The 19,814-nt window shown below is 38.7% G+C and overlaps 1 pseudogene; it reads right to left on the bottom strand.

Moving 5' to 3' along the window:
• Nucleotides 1-9,419: 9,419 nt before the first annotated feature.
• On the bottom strand, nt 9,420-14,603 carry LOC102487486 (60S ribosomal protein L10a pseudogene; annotated as a pseudogene).
• Between the last annotated feature and the right edge of the window lie 5,211 nt (nt 14,604-19,814).

Genomic DNA, 19,814 nt, shown 5'->3' with positions numbered 1-19,814 from the left:
GAGGTGGTGTGAGAGGAGGGTGGGAAGGGACAGAGGGTCAGAAAGAGGGGTGGAAATAATTCTAGGAACTAGAAATGGAAAATTTTTTGTAATGTGAATGATTGAGTCACTATGTAGTGTGTACTGGGTGGGAGATCGCATTTTGTGTGCTGTGATGATGCTTAGGGAAGGAATGTAAATTGAGTTCAAAAAAAAAAAAAGTTTCAGGAAGAAAAATATGTCTATTCAATGACTGCAGTAGGATATGTAGCCCCAGCTAAGTGCTACTTTATAGGATGTGTAAAGTTAGACTTGTGTTCATGGAAATGTGTGTGTCACCTGTGTTTGTTATGAGGGTATTTGGATTGATTAGGGTCTTTGGTGATTCAATAAAATGTGGGGGGAAAACAGTATAGAAAGCAAACATAGATACCAGAGACAGTGTGGGAGGAGAATGGGAGATGGCAGAGGGTAAGAGATAGGGAATCAAGGATGGGGAGAGGGGAAGCAAAACATAAAGAAAAAAAAAAAAAAGAAATCCTGTGAGGAAGGTGGTATGATTGTCTGCTTTTACTGGTAAAAGCCTCAGGTAAAACACCGAGGCTCAGAAAGGTTCAGTAACTTACTTAAAGTCTTATAGGGGAGTCGAGATTGAAATCTGAGACTGGCTGATGCCATAGCACTATACTTCTATGCTACAGTACTTTCACTAAGGGCTATTATTTTAGCATATCTTCAGGAATACTATAGAGGTTTTGTTGTTGTTGCTGTTATGTTTTTATTTGCCTAACTCCCAGAACATAGGCACCAAGGTAATAGAGATAGACATACCAGAGTACACCACATCAATGTAATAGAAATACAGACAGAGACACTAGAAGAAGCATACCTAATTATCATAATAGCCAGTAGCAAGAGTCTGGGGTGGTTTCCATGAAGTTTCTTGTATGTCAGAGACTAAAATCTAGGTTATTCAAATCAGTTACTCATGCATCTCTGGTCAGTAAAGATGAAGTGCATTGGGTCTGCTTCAATACCTGTGAGCAGAAAGTAGAACAAGATGGGTGGACTTCAGTTTCTGATACAAAGGTGGTGGTAAGATGATGAACAGAAGAAAGGAAAAGAGGCCATTCGGAATGGTTGGTTGTTTTTCAACAGCAGTAGGAGTGGATGAAATAAGACCCTATAAAGATCAAAGAATGATCCATTTTGAGTTGATTTTTTTTCAAAGATCAAAGATCTAAACCTAAGGTCTCAGACTATAAAACTACTGATGGGTAATGCAGAAGAAACTCTTGGAGACATCAGAGCAGGCAGACTTCTTAAATAAGACCCCTAAAGCACAGGCAATAATCCCCAAAATAGACAAGTGGGATTATATCAGGCTAAAAAGCTTCTGCTCAGCAAAAGAAACAATCATTGGAGTGAATTGGCAACCCTTGGAATGGGACAATATATTTGCAAACTATGCCTCAAATAAGGGACTGATAACCAGAATATACAAGGAACTCAACAGCTTACCCACCTTTCCCCCCCAAAAAAATCAACCCAATTAAAAATGAGCAAATGAGCTGAATAGACAACTCTCTAAGGAAGACATACAAAGAGCCAAAAATTATATGAAAAAATGCTTGATCTTCCTTATCATAAGGGAATGTAAATCAAAACCACAATGAGATACTACTGAACTACAGTCAGTAGGGCTAAGATTAAAAAAAAATAATAAAAAATGATAAGTGCTGGCAAGACTGTGGTGAAAAGGAAATTCTCCTACACTGTTGGTGTGAATGTAAATTAGTACAGCCACTGTGGAGAACATGGACATTCCTCAAAGACCTACAAATAGATCTACCATATGATCCAACAATTTCACTCTTGGGTATCTACCCAAAGTATAGGAATACACTCAATTGGAAAAGTACTTGCACATACATGTTTATTGTGCATTATTCACAATTGCTAAGACATGGAACCAACCTGAATGTCCATGAACAGATGAATGAATTGAAAAAGTGTGGCATATATACACTATGGAATATTACTCAGTCATAAAAAATGAGACATTTGATAGAAAGTGGATAAAAATAGAAGATTTACTGCTAAGCAAAACAAGCCCAGACTATGAAAGCAACATTATATATTCCTACTTAATATATACCAAATGTCCACACTCTATGGCAGAAATGGAAAGATTGGAAGATATAAAAGCGTGGAGAATGGTTGGCAACTGGATACTAGAGACAGTGTGGGAGAAGGATGGAAAAATGGAGAAGGTCAGAGAAAGGGTATCAAGGAGGAAAAAGAAAGAAGCAAAACATTTCAGTGACACAAAAATGGAAGATGATAGTATGTATGATAATATCTTCAACTAGGTCAATATACAGTCTATTCATGCTGGGAAAATTCATTTAACAAGTTGTAATGGTACAATAATTAAATATATTTTAAAAAAGGAAAAAGAAAGAGAAAAAAGTCAAAGAATGATTATCCTGGGAGTTTTAAAGGAAGGGAAGGGAAGGGAAGCAGGCTGATTGAGACACAAAGGAAGGAAGGAGACTGATAGCTGGCGTCTCTCAAACTTCTGGGGAGGAGCGATTTAGGGGAGTGTGATGAGGAAGGCTGACTCTTACTAAAAGTCTATTCTTTATCTTTTGCATCTCTAAGGCACTGGGGAGTCTGGTGTTGTGTTCTTATGCCATAAAATATTCCTGTGAATGACGTTTGTTAAGCTCCTTACCTTTGTCTCGAGTCCCCTGGTGACTTTCCACTGACCCTATAAAGGGCAACAGCACATGAAAATAGACAATTATTTATTGAACATCTACAGTGTGTGAGACTCTGGGAAAATCATGATAATTAAAACATAGTCCTTCCTTTAAGGAAGTAACATTCCTGATAAAGATGTCACGGGGAGATGGTAGAAGGTGAGGAACCCAATATATATGGAGCATGGCAGGTTCTTCCTAAACTGACTCAGCACCGTCATTTGTTGAAACTGGTTCTAAAAAAAGTACACAGATGGGTGAAGGATAAAGTTTAGAAACCTGACTAACATTTGACCAAGCAAAGAATCTTTGTCAGTTCCTTATTTAGATTAAAATTAGGTAGGTTAGTCTCAAAACTTTTGTAAAAATTATTTAAGAAGAAAGTGAAGGCAAAAGTGTCTGGAAGCTAGTTATGAGATTATTTTGAAAAAAAAAAATGATGATTTCTGAAGCCTGGGCCTTGAATGCTCAGGGAAGCATCTGAAAATAATGAACAATGATCTAGAGATGGAAGAGACATAGCCCAGGGTACACTGACACAGAAGTGTTGTTTGGAGTGCCTGGATCTTCCTACCCCAGGAATGGTTGACAGGGAGAGAGGATGGTTTTGCAAATGAGCAAACAAAACTTGGCACCACCTTATAGAACTATAGTTTACTTGATGCCAATAGACAAAAATAAGAATGCTTAAGAATAAACATTTACTAAATAATAGAAGGAACCAAACTATCTTTAGATGTCATCTACTTAAATGTCATTTGTGAAAGTATCTCTATGCATTCCAAAATTAAGAAATAACCCAAAAGATAGAGATTAAAATATTGTGTAACATCAGCGAAGAACTTCAATGCAAAGTAACCAAAAACATCAGTAGAAAATAGTTGAGAAGACTGAAAGTATCCTCCCTCCTTCCCTCCATTTCTTTCCTGAGATAATTAACTTGAAATGAAAATGGCATTTTTAAAAATAGGGACTGAAAGTCTCCATAATCCTCAGGGGAGAGAGTTGACTCATTCCTAAATATCAGAGAGGGGAATTGGCCTAAGAAAGCTCTTGGTCCACTTAGATGTAGATGGAAGAGTCGCTTCTGGACTTTGTAAGAGGCACTTCGTAAGAAAGGAATCAACAAAGATAACAGACAGCTAGGGGCCAGGCACTGTTTGTATGCTTATAAACCTAAAAGGAACTAGAAGAAATTGTAATAAAAAATGTTTGGATGGTGGAGTTCACAGGGCCATGAACGGTTTCATTTCATTCACTATTTATCTATTAAGAGTGTATCTGTGCCCAACTTGTCCTCAACACTGTGAAGGTACACAAAAAACTAAGATGTGATTCTTGCTTGTATTGTATTCCACAGTCAGAGGTGGGATATGAGTGGGATCAAAATATGTTAGTATTTTTGGGGAAAATAAAATAAAAACACACTCTGTATTTGCAGAGCTTTGATCAACATTTTTGAGAGTCCAGAGCTATCTTGTTGGCAAATGGAATACACTTAAGGGCCTAAAACCCACCCTGAAAGGTTGCCAGTTGTTTCCATTTCTGTTTCTCAAGTAGCAACTGGAATTTGGGGGTGGGATGGGGAAGGAGTAGCTAGTAGACATGTATAAGGGAGAAAAGCCATTTCCAAATCGAGATCTTTGTTTACTGAATATCTGGCTTTTAATGAGAGTATTTAATCCAAAGTAAAATTGGTGGATTTCACAGATGTATTCATCCCTCTATAATTAAAAGATCAGTCCCTTAGAGTTCTTTCCTTTAAAGATTAGTCTATAATATGAATAAACCATTCTCAGAAATGACAGCTTCTCTCTTCTGAAACCTTTCATCTCTTCTTCAGCTGATTGAAAGGGCTGCTCATAGCCTTTTTTGGCGGCTTATAAGGAATATAAAGCAAACCAGTGCAGCAGAAAGAGATGAATAAAGATTCCTTTGTTCCTGATCATGTGCCCAGGGAGAGAACACCACTGCCCTTGAGGCACTCTCTTGAGTGGGTTTGGGCTCTTCCCCCTTCCTGGAGCAGTCTTCGAGATTCTCTCACAGAGTTGCATGAAAAAGCAGCACTGTTCTCTTAGGGCTGAGGCCCCGCCATCATCATCCATGCTGCTGCTGCCACCTCCATTTCCCTTCATTCAGATGGCAGAAATTGCTAACAGCACAAATGTGTTCATTCCCTCTGCCCAGTGAAACTTGTTTCAAAGAGGGTAGCAGGGATTGCCTGGTGTTAGAAGGTTCAGAATATTGAAATACACTTTGTAAAATGATTTGGCAGCATTCTATGAATGTAGAGGTTGTGGGAAGTTGCAAAGAAACAGATCAGCATCTTTATCAGGGTGGGAAGGGGGAAAAGAGAGAAAGAGATTTTCTCCTTTTGCGAGGTGTCACATGACTGCAGGCTGCACATACATCTGAATATCTGTCCAAACGACATGATATGCTTGTTTTGATTTCCTAAGCTTATAAAATATCCTGGAAAAATAGAACATCTGGTCTTTGGAAACTTTTCTCTCTCGTCTTAAAATTCAGATTTCTGTAATTTCTCACTTTTTCACTTTTTTAGAAATCCTCATCATAGAGCTTTTTGGTGCACTCTTATTATGTGTTTTTACTATGTTAAAACTTTATTATCATTTGTAGCCTGGTTCCCTGCTGCAGAGCCTTGCACACATAAGATGCTCAGTAAATGTTTTCTGAGGGCTGGCCCGGTAGTGCAATGAGTAAGCACTGTGCAGTGGAAACTGGATTCCACATGGCAGACTGTGGTTTGGATTCTAGCCCCAGTGGCTTAAAAAACAGGCTGAATATATGTGCCCCAAATCCTGTTGGGATGGAGAAATGGGATTGCAGCATGACCACACTCAGTTGAGGGTTCTTCACCCCCCCCTTTTTCCCTGTCTCTTTCTGTTGACAGTACATGTCCTCTGACAATATAAATACATACATACATATATGCATACATTATAAATGTTTTCTGAATAAGTGGATGAATAAAGAAATGTGATGAGGGTGAAATATTAGGCTGTTTTTGAAATCCAATGAGTAAGCCTTTCTCCTTAATCATATTCTAGTCTTGGTATCAGCTCAAGTATTAGACTTCTCTGAAAAGAGGCTGGTTTCCCTCGGGCTGTTACTGAGTTGATCCCTGCCTGGGACATAAACTTTGGGGAAACATCCAGTACAGTGGTCACTGGGGGTAAGATTAGAGAAAAGATGGCCCGAGTAAATTTGATTCTACTTTGCCTCAGGAAAGTTTTTAGCTATTTAACTCTCTACCCAAGATTTACTAGATTGTCAATGATTCTTTGAGTATAAAGAAGAAGATAAAGGGAAACATCAAAGGTCTAGTTTAATTTACCAAAGAACATGCTTCTTTTCTTGTGAAAGTCCACATCTGTCAGTAGAACTGCCATGATGGTGGCAGTGACGTAATATTCTGTGAGCCACCAATATTGTGTGTATGCTAGGGCAAGGCTCACTTACAACCTCACTCCTGCTTTTCCTCCAAGGTCATACCAGGAAATAGACTCACGTTAGTTTTCTAGGGATGGGATAACAAAGTACCATGGTGGGACCAGCAGTTAGCGTAATGGCTATGTCGCTGAACTCCCATGTAGTTGACCGTGGTTCGAGTCCCGGACCCAGTGGCTTAACCTCATGCCAGGTGTGTGTGTGTGTGTGTGTGTGTGTGTGTGTGTGTGTGTGCCCAAGATCCCGAGAGGAGAATGGAGGAGAAAGGATTGCAATGTGACCATCCCCCCTGGGGGGTGATTTCTTGCTTTCTGTCTCTCTGTCTCTGTCTTTCTGGTGAGTGCACGTGCCCTATAGCAAAAGTCTCTCTAAAAAAGAAACAACAACAACAAAAAAACCTAAAGCACCACAGATTTTGGGACTTTTAAATAACACTTTATTTTCTCAGTCAGAAGCAAGAGTTGAGATCCAAGCATCAGTGGGGTTGGTTTCTTCTCAGGCCTTTCTCCTTGACTTGCAGATGGCTGTCCTTTCTTGGTATCTTCACATAGTCTTTTGTATATATCTGTATCAAAGTTTCCTCTTATTATAAGGATACCAGTCCTATTAGATACAGCCCACCCTAGTGATCTTAATTACCATATTAAAGGCCTTATCTCCAAATACAGTTGAATTCTGTGGTACTAGGGGTTAAGACTAAAACATTATATTGGGAGAATATAATTCATCTCATAACAATCATATCGGGCATATCCTTGTTCCATCATTGAATATAAGTTATTTCTGTTTACATACATTCTATGAAGGATAGAATGAATCTATAAAAATAGAAAATAGGTAATTACTGATTATAGGCAAAAACAGTCAGGAAGGGTTAGAGATATTAAAATGGAGAGGTGACCATGATTATTACAGTAATTATTATAGCTCAGTGTAGTCAATTAAAATAAAACAACAACATTTCCTGGGTAAAAAAGAGATGTCCAGCATTTAGGAAGCATAAGAAAATTTTCTACTAAGAATGAGTCAGTCTTTCATATTATTATGTCATGTAGGAAATGGGTCATTTCAGCTGGCTCTGTAGCCCAGTGATTAAGGGGAGCTGGATCCTGTATGGCTGACTGAGATTCGAATCCTAGCTCTGGCAGCTTGAAAAACACATCAGGTACATGTGCATACATACATGCCCAGAATCTCGACAGGCTGGAGAAATGGGAGAAATCCCTTCTCAGGATTGTGGAGTGATCATGCCCCATTGGAAGATGTTCTCTTTGTCTCTCTGACTTGGCTGTATTTCATTCAGGGAGTACATGCCCCTTCTGGCAATTAAAGAAAAAAAAAGATTAAAAATGTAGAAAAATAAACTATGGGAGAAAATTTTTAAAAATCAAAATTGTTTAATGCAAAGGAAGTTGAGAGGTGAAAGAAAATGGGTGTGTACCTATAATCCCATTTACCCTGGGAGACTGAGGATTGCAAGTTCAAGTTTAGCCTGGGCAACATAACAAGACCCCGTCACTTAAAACAAAACAAAACAAAACAAAAATAGTTTCATCTAAGAAATCATAAAAGAAATAAGCACTCATATAAGTGGGGTTTTGGTTGATACAGAAATCGTATTCAGGATGTTGAATTGTGCATCTTTTTTGGAGAGGTTTTTGCTATAGGATGCGTGCACTTGCCAGAAAGACAGAGAGAAAGAGACAGAGAGACAGCAAGAAATCACCCCCCGGGGGGATGGCTATGCCGCAATCCCTTTTCCACCATTCTCCCCTCGGGATCTTGGGCATGCACGCACATGCGCCTGATGTGAGTTTAAGCCACCAAGTCCGGGACTTGAACTGTGATCGGGCTACATGGGAGTCCAGGGACATACCCATTACACTAACTGCTGGTCCTGAATTGTGCATCTTGAAATCAAATATAATAGAGACATAAAAGGTTCAAGCCTAAAATCAAGAAGCAAATTGTTGACTATTAGGGCTAGAATAGATGCTTCTGTTCCAACTTTTTCATTTTATGGGAGCCAATAGAGGTTTGGATTCTAATCTAAGTCCACTTAGCTAGTATGCAGAATTACTGTTGCGCTTCTCATTTTTGTTCTTTGAACTTGTTAAATGTCTTAGGCAACTTATTTAAATTCATAATAGTAAATATTGATAGGGCAGTATATGAACTACTGGAAGGTATAATGAGAATTTAATGACTTAAAATATTGAGTCCTGTATGATTGAAAATGTACAGGAGTCCCACATGGCTTAAAAAATCCTAGCATTTAAAGAGGTAATTAAAATTAAAATGTGAACATGTGGCACTTTATTTAATGTCCTCCTCAGAGCTCAAAGGGGGAAAAAAATCTGTGATTTGAGTGCTCAGAGCTCTCCCAAGTAATTGTGCTTTTATTGCTGCTATCTGATTTTCTAGCATGGAAACAGAAACCACAGGGCTATTTATTGTAAAAGGGCCTCCTAATGTTTCTTACTGTTTTTAATTTGTGTATAGCTTTGGTTGGCCATTTTGAGAAAGTTTTAGTATTTTGTGGAGTAACTTCCCAAATTGTGGCAAAAGAATTTCTTTTTTTTTTTTTTCATGCAGAAGAGCTACTGTTTAAGTTACAGAAGAAACATTTTATGCCATAGAATTTTGTGTATTTTAATAATTTGTTCTTCTGTTTTTATTCCCTTCTTCCTTAAATCTTATTGTTGTTGAACAATAGGATTGTGCTCTATGTTCTGCTGGATTTTAAAAATATAGAGATCTGGGAACCAGCAGTTAGCGTAATGGCTATGTCGCTGGACTCCCACGTAGTAGACCGCAGTTCACGTCCCGGACCCGGTGGCTTAAAACTCACACCGGGCACGTGTGCGTGCGTGCCCAAGATCCCGAGAGGAGAATGGAGGAGAAGGGATTGTGGTGTGACCATCCCCCCTGGGGGGTGATTTCTCGCTTTCTGTCTCTATGTCTCTCTCTGTCTGTCTGGTGAACGCACGCACCCTATAGTGAAAAAACCCCTCCAAAAAAAGAAAAAAAAAATAGAGAGCTATGTTGTTGGTACAAAATTTGAAAATACACAATAACATGTTTATCCAATTCAAATTTTGAATGACGATTTGAAAAGTAAGGTATAACTTGGATATAAGAGACATTGTCAAATGACCTATATTGAAATTCATTCAGTGGCTCTAGAATTTATTAGGATGTGCTTTAATATAGGTGTTGGGGCTTGCCCATGGTGTTCTTGATGTTCAAAGCCCAGATGTTCTGCCAGTTAAGTAATGATACTGGGAAGTTAACAGTCCAGTGCATGTTGTACACAAGATCATCATCTATCATCTTCACATGGCCAACGGCCACAGCTAGATACAGGACCTTCTTCGTCTGGAAATTCATTGTGGATTTAACCTTATTGACTTTGGTCACCATGTTCTCATTGTGGGCCAGCAGGGAAGGGAACGTATTAGCCTTACTTAGACCTGGGTCCAGGATTTGTGAGATCTGCTTTATCAGAGACTCTGAGGCCAAAAAGGCATAATACTTTTTGGCCAGCTTCTTGGCCAGCTTCGTACTTTTGTTGAGTTTCTTCAGCACTTGATGTCCATGTTGGAAATAGCCAAAGCCTTGGCCTTGTTGCAGTGCTGCTGGGCCCCCAGGACACACATGGAGAACTTGGGGCAGGGAGTGGACTTAAGCCTGATGGTGTGTGAGAAGTGCTTGTCCTTCTAAAGGTCGTAGTTTTTGAAGCTGATCTACAATTCCACCATTTCCAAAACCTTCTGGTGCTTGCACTGGTTTCAGTTCAGGACTTCTGGCACTGCCTTGTAGAAGGTGATGTGAGAGACTTTGCTGCTCGTGGTGCTTCACGCCATAGTAACTGGAAAAGAGTTCATTCAGTATTTGATGAGGTGTGATAATGGTTCAAACTTCCCAGCTGAGAAATGATAGAATAAATCTGTGCTGACTCTATGGTCCACAAATATCACATGTTGCTTGGGAAAACTAAGATCCATGTTGATTGTGGTGTGAATCCTGGTCAGCCTGGAACATGCAAGGTATGCCTGCAAGGATGCAAGATTTGATAGGCTGGAGGACTGGAAAAAGGAGGTCATGGTATGACCAGAACCTGTGGAGAGTACTCATTTCTCCCTCTCTTTTTCACTCTTGTGTGTGTGTGTGCACATGCTCTGTCATAAATGAAGGGAAAAGAGACCATTTTTAATTTAAGTCAGAATTTTAAGTTAGACAATTCTAACTTAAGTTAGAATTTTAAGAATGGTGCCCCAATATTGGCAAGATTTTTATTTATTTTTTTTGCATAGCTCTTTTTACATAATTTGTTTATAAATTCCTCTTAGTATCTGGGAGTGTTTTCATATGTACTCTTTAAGTAGTTGAATTCAAAAGATTTTACCCCTTTTTATTTTATTTTTATTTTTATTTTTTTTATTTTTTGGAGAGATTTTCACTGTAGGGCGCGTGCGCTCGCCAGACAGACAGAGAGAGAAATAGAGACAGAAAGCGAGAAATCACCCCCCAGGGGGGATGGTCACGCCACAGTCCCTTCTCCTCCATTCTCCTCTCGGGATCTTGGGCACGCACGCACACGCGCCCGGCGTGAGTTTTAAGCCACCGGGTCCGGGACACGAACCGCGGTCGACTACGTGGGAGTCCAGCGACATAGCCATTACGCTAACTGCTGGTTCCCCCCCTTTTTATTTTTATTTCTTCTAGTTAGCGATACCTTCTAAACATCTTCAGTTACTTAATGAGGAGGATGATGCTTCATTTTCCTAGTAAGAAAGTTAAGTATCTGAAATTCTGAGCCTAATGTTTATCAAGATTTGCTTTCTGAATTTGTCTATGGGTAATTATGAGATTAAGAAAATAGTTAACTTTTAATGTCCTGTTTTCTTGTTTGTTAATGAGTTTTCCGGGGAGCTCCTAAGGAAGGGATTTGAACTGACCAGGAGCCTCGTAACAGTGAAGATCTGATGGCTGATGATTAGTTTGGGATAGAATGGGTGAAGATGGTGACTGAAATTTGAGTACTAGAACAGTGGGGTTCTAGGAAGAATGAAAAATGAGTTCTTCTACTTCTTAGGAAGTGTCCTTCAAAGACAAGGAATTCAACCTGAGATGAGAAATTTGAGGAACCCAAATTACATTCTGAGATGTACTGTCTTTGGGAGTAATTTTCCAGACTGTGGCAATGAGATGTTCCAATTTTTCTTCTCAAGAGCAGGATAACAATGGAGAGAACAAGGATTTCCTTTTGTAGAACTGTAAAAAATAATCATAACTCTAATGGTGAAAGGAATCTCTTTTACCTTAGGAATGTTCATCTGTTTGTTTATTCACACATAAAGCTATATGGCAGGCAGTTTAAGATGCTTGAAAACTTGGCAGAACAAATGGAGCTTGCATTCTAATAAAGAAGGCAAAAAAGCAAAAAAAAAAAAAAAAAAAAAAGTATATTGGAGCCAGCAGGTGGTGTGGTGGTGTAAGGTGCTGGTTAGGACTCCCACATGGCTGTCTGTGGTTTGAGTCCTAGACCTAACACTTTCTCTTCTTCTCTCTTTCTCTCTGGTGAGCATACATGCCCTAAAGCAAATTTAAAAAGAAAATTATAATAATAAACAATATTAAAAAAGAATTCTTTAGAAAAGTATATCATATACTAAGAAGGATTGTAGACAAAAATAAAACAAGGTTTGGGGCTAGGAAGTGTGGTAATGGACACTGGGCGTTGTATTATGTGAGACATCAGTGTAATCAGCTCTTTAAATTTCATATGAAAAGATGACTGGAAAGAGTATGAGACTAAACTATCTAGACACCTGGGGAAGAGAATCCCAGCAAGTGAGAACAGGTATGTGCTTGGCGTGTACAAGGAGCAACCAGGAAGCAGTTTTGCTGAATCATAATGACCAGGGGTGGTGGTGATAGAGATGACAAAATAAATATAGAGTTGTGGGACAATTATAAAGACTCTTTTTTTTTTTTTGGAGAGATTTTCGCTATAGGGCGCATACGCTCGCCAGACAGACAGAAAGAGACATAGAGACAGAAAGCGAGAAATCACCCCCCAGGGAGGATGGTCACACCGCAATCCCTTCTCCTCCATTCTCCTCTCCGGATCTTGGGTGATATGGAAAGCCCTTTAAGAATTTTGATCAGAAGAGTGACATAATATTACTTTTTAAAAAAAAAAATTATTTATTTTGTTTTATTTATTCATTCATTTATTTTTTAATTTGTCCAGAGAGACAGAGAGTGAGAGTGAGAGAGAGAGGAAGTGAGAAAGCAAGCCACCAGATTCAGGACTCGAACACTGGTCAGCCATGTGGTAGTGTCCAGCATCTTAACCACCATGCCACCTGCTGGTCCCCAACATAATATTACTTTTAAGAGGACCACCCTGATGACTCTATGCAAGAATAACTCTAGAAGGACTAGGGTGGTAAAAGGTAGCCCAGTTTTTGCTTGGGGTACTCCAGCCAAGAAGTAATGGTAGCTTGGAACAGGGTGATGATGGTGAAGATGTGAGACATAGCAAGAGGCTGGATCTCTCTGAAAGTAGAATCAAAAAGACATTCTGATACATCAGATGTTTGATTTTAGAGAGAGACAGGAGGCAAGAATGACTTTAACTATAAAGTTTGGGACTGCTCATCGCTGAAATGGAGAAATGATTGGAGGCGCAGGTCTGATTTGGTTTAGGAAACAGTCTGACATAACTATTCGATACCTAAAAGGAGAGGCTGACAAAACAGTTAAGCAGAAGAGTGTGGGCTTCAGGGAAGAGGTCAGGGCTAAAAGCCTTAAATTGGGAGTTGTCAGTGTAAAGGTAGTATTTAAAAGAAAGGAGCAGTGGTGAGAGGGACAACAGGGCATTTGGCAATAGCAAGGAAGTAGCAACTTGGCACAGGATCAAAAATAGCTATAGATGAAGGCTTTGGCAACAGATGGGAGAGAGAAAGTCAATAGCAGCTGAAAAAAAAATGCTAATGACTATCAAGGAGATTGGGTGACCTTGCAAAGGGAAGGTAAGCAGACCAATTTGGGGGGAGTAAAGGATGAGTGGCATAGCTTGATGAAGGCTCAGGTCCAAAGATACTTTTTTTTGCCATTGTGATTTTTTTATACCTCAGACACATGCCTGTTTTGCTAGGGAGATGTGGCCTGGTAAGGTAACAGGTATATCTTGACAAGCCTTGCATTGCAAAGCTACTTATGTTTTTTGAACAATTAGCTTCAAGTCTTCTATTTCATGACTGACTGTACATTTCTTAAGAAAATGTTACATGTCCAAATTAATATTTTATATTCTGCGTGGAGCTTGGAACAGAGGCTTTGTAGCTGGCAGGTGTTTAAAAATTTTTGTTGAATGAATTATCAAAAGTGTTATAGAAAGCTCCAGAAATCTCTTAGGAGCAAGCCCCATGAGCATTAGCCATGCTGGACTCTTCCGGACAAATGACCTGCTCTGCTTGGAAATTACTCTGAACATATCTGGAAGTGTGAAACTACTTTGACATCAGTTACTGTGGGGTTGTCTTCTTAGGTATGTATTTATGACTAAAATTGGCTCAGCCATGGTGGCATAAATGATAGAGCACTGCTGCATCAGGCTGGGGCCACATGGGAAACCTGGGTTATATTTCTGGATCAGTCTGGACAGGGCAGTGCACTGGTGAGTGACTGTGATCCTAACTACTAATAACTGGGAGGCTGGGGCAGAGGATCACAATGGCAAGACCCTCTTTCCTTGTCCCTCTTTCCCACTCCTTCCCATGCTCTTTCTTTCTCTTATTTAAGCAAACAAACAAACAAAAGATATATCTCTCTCTATATGTGTATATATGTTGACAGTTTGTTTAGAAGTATTTGTCCCTAAACACTTAAGGAACATGAAAATGAAAAATTATCTGTTGATGATAACTTGTATAATAATATTTTTAATTGAACTAATAATATACAGTGTATTCATGTTGGAAAAATTCATTTTGCAATCTATAATGATATACAGTGATTGAATGTATAAAAATTTTTAAAAAGAATTATTTTATTTAACTTTATTATTGTTGCTATTTTCTGGTTTGATCAGAGAGAGGGAATTAGAAAGCAAGCCACCAGGCCTGGGACTTGATCTACAATTGGCCTTGTGAGAGTCCAGTACCTTTAACCCATGCCACCTGCTAGCCGCTAAAAAAATTTTTTTTAAAGTATTTGTCCAAATATAAAGTTTTGCCATGTCTTATGGTAGAATTATTAAAAAAATACATACTTAAATTAAGGTTTCTAAATTGGGTCTTGTGAAAAACAGGCAATTACTTGCTGGAGGCAGTTAATTACGTGCACAGATGGGTGCTTGTGTTACCAATTCCTCATTTGCGCTGGGATTACTCATTTGTAATAATTCATGAAGTCTAGGGAATTCTTAGGTGCAAGGAAGAGTTTGATACATTTAAAAAACATATCTCTGCCATAAAAGAAAGCAAAGGAAAACAAACAGCTAAATATAAAACCCTATCCCAAGTGCTATATTTAAAGGATTATATTTCTGAAGCTTGTAGTGGCTGAGGGTAAGAGGTTTACCTGACTATGTTGTTCAAGTTATTCTTTCCATTGACTTTGTCAGCTTCAATATGAGAAAGAAAGGATAAAGAGAAAAGCATTTCAGTATTTGTCATTTTATTAATTTTTTTCTTATAGCTTTCTATTGGGTCATCGGAAAAGTCATGATGAATTTTTCTATGCAAAAATGTGTTATGACTTTTCCTGATGACCCAGTATTAATGGTAGTATCTGTCAAACTGTCTTTAGTTGGATGCTTAGAGATTTTTTTTTTTCCCTGAAAGAAATGCACTTAACTTAAAGCACTTTGAAATAATTTGAAATCATAGATGTTGGGGGGAAAATACTCTGAATCTTCCAAGGTTGTGGTAAAATATCAAGGAGACCTGCTTTTCAAGGTGGCTATGAGGACAGTTCAGTGCCATGATAAATGAACAGTGAATTTAAACAGAAAAGGAGAGGAATTTCCCTCCTCTTCAATATTAGATTGAGGAAGTATTTTTTCAAAGCAATTATTGAATAATTATAAATAGCCTGAAATAAATGCTTTGAGAGGAAAACAAAACTATCTCATGCCAAAATGTTCTCATGTGATGTGTAAGTTATTAGTACTGAAATGGGTATAAGTCTGTCAAACTTTTTATCTGATGGCAGCTACAAAGAACTTTTACTTGAAATTCCCTCAAGGCACTTTGCATGATATTTTATTCTGGCTGTTGGATCTGGTGTCTACAACATTTTGAGGAAAGAAGACAGGGAGTAACCCATCTCATGGAAGCAATTTAGTTGGTGGAATGTGGATTGAAAGCCTGCATAACATGAAGGTTCCTTTGGCTTAAGAATAGTGCTTAGGGTTGTGGGGTTGAGAAGCAAGGGCCAGGGATCTTCTGAGAGATTCAGCATAATTTTCATTTGGTGGAAACCAAGTAAAGATAGGGCTAATTTTTGGAGTTTTTTTGTGGTAGCTCACGCTTGTATATATTCCACTTGGACCAAGGAAATCCAAACTTTTAGAGCATGTATCAGTCAGGATAGCTACATAATGCTGTAGTAACAAACTACCCTCAGATCTCAGCAGCCTAAACAAAGGTTTACTTTTCTTGTGCTGTATGTTCCCTCTGTGTTTATACTTGAGAGGTGGGCTCTGTTGATCACAGTCATTCTGGGACCTAGATGGATGAAATGCTATTTTCATTGTCACTTCTGGTCACTGTGCCAGAGAGATGAAATCTCTTAAAGGTTGTGCATTATCAATAACATGCTTCATCTTGGAAGTGATCTACTCTCCTTCTGCTTATAAGTTATTGGCCACAACTAGTTGCATAATCTCATACACCATTTGGGAGCCCTAAAAAGTAACTACATTCTGTGTCTGGAAATTGTAAGAACTAGAAATATTTGCCAAAATGCACTAACAACTATCTCTAATGGCTTTGGAGTTGAAGGGACCTGATCAGATGCTCTTTCATTGGTTCTAGGAGCCCCAGAACCATCACCTGGTATAGTCAGACTGATGTCCATGAATTGCCTGTATTTTAGATGATTTTTCTTTGACATCATATTCTCTTAGAAGATTGTATTATGGTACTGAATAGTACTTAGCGCACATTTTGTGAAATTTAAGTCCTTTGATGGATAATAGATTTCACATAAATTTAGGGCTATTAGGAATTTCTGTGACATTTGAGAAGAAATTCACCATGTCATTTGTGATCATTTGTAAGATAGTTAGAATTCTAACACCCCCCCACCCCCCCATTAGAGCACTTAAAATGATCTGAACTGTGGAGTACGTAGGCTGTTTTTCTCTGGCAGAAGGCATCTTTTTTTTTTTTTGAGAAGTTTTTGCTATAGGACACGTGTGCTCACCAGACAGACAGATAGAAAATGAGAAATCACCCCCCAGGAGGGATGGCCATGCCACAGTCCCTTCTCCCCCAAGGGGTATGGCCACACTGCAATCCCTTCTCTTCCATTCTCCTCTCAGGATTTTGGGCATGCATGCACACGCGCCTGGCGTGAGTTTAAGCCCCAGGTCCAGGACTTGAACCGCGGTTGACTACATGGGAGTCCAGCGACATAGCCATTACACTAATTACTGGTGCCAGCATATTTTCATATACTATGCTAGTGTTGAAGCACTGGGCATTTTGTTTTAGAAAAGGTCAACATAACAGAATTGTGCTGAATTTGGGGCTAGGTATAGCACAGCTGTAATGCAACCAAACCTATTTGGAAGGTCTGAGGTTCATGTCCTTGGGCCTCCAAGTACATGTAGAGCATTTCTGTGTCATCATCTGGGTTGACTGAGACTGGTGGTGGATCATGGTGTGAGGGTCCTGTTGGGAGTGCTTGTATCTTTCCCTTTCTCTCTCTCATGGAATTAAAACACTTATAAAAAGGAACTGAGCTTTATCTGAAGACTCAGAGTAGAATCAAATCACTCAATATTTTAGCCAAACCAGCACACTGAGTAGAAAAAAGGCAAAAATAGATGGAAGGAAAGGTAGGGAAATATTAATATGTATTCTTTAAACTGATTCTAGCCTTGGTGGCAATGTTTCTTTAACAAGGTAGACAGATAATGACACAGAAAATATTGAATTTGACTCCAGTGTTGATCCCTGGTTTGTCCTCATACAGAACCTAATGAAAATATCAACCAGTATGGCTAAGGTAACAGTTTCTATTCTAGTCCAACAGGAAGTAGAATACTTTTAATTCCTCTTCGTCAGGTCCTAGAGATCCCCATTTTGCTTTATAATATTTTTCACTAAGTCCTTGTCTTTGCTTAAGTATTGCTTAAAGTACATTTTGAATATTGGACTCTTGTCAATTAATTTCTTGGTAGCCTTTGTTCCCTTCCAATATGAGTAGCAAAAATCTAACTGTGGCTATATAACACTGCAGATCTCTATTTTCTCAGTTTCTCAGTCTGAACTATGTATTTTACTTTTTCCCCAGGAGCTTTTTGCTCTTTGGAATTTATTTATTAAACACTTATTTATATATTCCATCAGAAAAAGAGAGAGAGAGACAGACAGACAAACCACCCCCTAATGGGTCTTTACATTGGAATCCATCTGTTTCTCAGCCAGCCTGGTGTGTACAAGAAGGCCTCAAGATGTGAGTTGGAACCTTCCCATGTGGGCCCAGCACTGTCCTATAGTCTAGCCCCTTGAAATATATAGTCTATGTTTTTTGGGATAAAAAATATATTTGTATGTATATTATACATATATGTGCGTATATATATGTATATATACATAGTATACATTGTGTATGTGTATATATGTGTGTATGTGTATGTATATATACACATATGTGCACACACACATATATATGTATATATGTGTGTGTGTATGTTTGTGTGTGTTTGTGTGTATGTTTTTGTTCTTTCCTGTTCCTGTGTTAATGTGTGGATGGTATTTAGAGTCCCTTTACCTGGGAAGGTTCACTTTCTACATGGAATAAATGCTGACATTTGGTTATTTACATAGAGCTATAGTACTTTCCCATTTGGAGCCATTGATGTTATCTAACAACAGTGGTTGCAGGTGAAACTGTTTAATTGTTTATTGATCATTATAGTTTGTGTTACAAAACCATTTCCATTTTTTTTCCTGACTGTTCTACTTATAAGTTAGACCACATTGAAAGAATTATCAGGATATCTCTTTTCTAAAACCTGTAAAATCATTCTGTCTCTCAGATTTAAAATAAAATTTGCAAACTTTGCTTGTGCTAAAAAGTATCCTGCGTGGCCCTGTGCATAAATGAATGCTAAATAAATTAATGTTTTGGGAGCTGGCTCCCAAAACGGAATAAAATGACCTGGTGGTTAAGGTAGCCAGATCCCACATGGCTGACCATGCAGTTTGAGTCCTGGACCTGACAGCTTGAGAAACATTCTGAACATATGTACATGTGTGCCTGAAGTCTCCAAAGGAGGAAGAAAGGAAGAGAAGGGATTGTGGTGTGACCTTCCCCATGGTGTAGGCAGGAAGTGTGTGTGTGTGTGTGTGTGTGTGTGTGTGTGTATGTGTGTGTACTTCTCCTCTTTCTCTTTTTCTGTCTCTTAGTTTCTGGTGAGTGCAGGCTCCTGATAGAAAAAAAAAATGTTTTTAATGGTGGAAGTGATTATATTGAAGAAAATCATGCACAGAGCAGTTTCCTATTTAATACAGTAATCTGCATTATTGAACATAGGCACTGCAGAGAGTCAAAGTTGTCTATAGTCATAGAAGTCACAGAATCATGGAAGGTGAGAATTGGAAAGAACAGAGATGTTTTTCCAAACGTATAAAGCTATGAAACCCTTTCTGTAAGAAAAATCTAATGTGAAAATCCAACATGAAAACAAGTAAGAACTGAGTGATGTGGCTAAAGTGCAGTGATAGAAAAGGCATTGTGGGAGACCTACATATTCCTGAAATCTACATCACAAACTCGCATGGTGCACAATTTAAAATCACTGAAGCCCTACGTACATTCTGTAGGTAGAAAACCCGAACCCAGAGAAGGTATGTGAGGACATGTAGAGCTAGTACCCTACCTAGGTCTTCTGTGCCTACTTTCACTCTTGTCCATTTTATTACGTGGTTTCTTGGCAGTCAGAGTGAGTTTTGTATAGATAAGTATAGATAAGAATGAACACTTGGTTATTACTATTGCTACTCAAAGAAAAACACATAAAAACATCTTTTGAGATAAAGAAATAAAGATTTTAAACTGGGAAGTTATCTCAGTGATAAGAGAGAAGAAGTTGAGTTTCAGTTAAAATCTCTGGAAAAGCAAGGAGAGAGGGTGCTTTTCTGTGCAGTCAGCCTCAGCAGTACCCTATCCTCTAAGTCTCAGTTATGTCTTTCTTTTGATTGTGTGTGCCCAGTGTGAAATTGAATGAGAATTTGTCAGGACAAGTCAGTGGAGCTTTTCTACTCACAAAAGGTTTATCTCAGTTCTTGGGGGAGGGGGAGTGATACAGGGAGGGGAGAAAAAAGAAAATTAGAAATACAAAGTAAAGTA

This window comes from Tupaia chinensis, unplaced genomic scaffold (genome assembly GCF_000334495.1).
Source record: "Tupaia chinensis unplaced genomic scaffold, TupChi_1.0 Scaffold000085_1, whole genome shotgun sequence".
NCBI lineage: Eukaryota > Metazoa > Chordata > Mammalia > Scandentia > Tupaiidae > Tupaia > Tupaia belangeri.
Note: the sequence above shows the minus strand (reverse complement) of the source record. Positions and strands in the feature narration are given on the sequence as shown.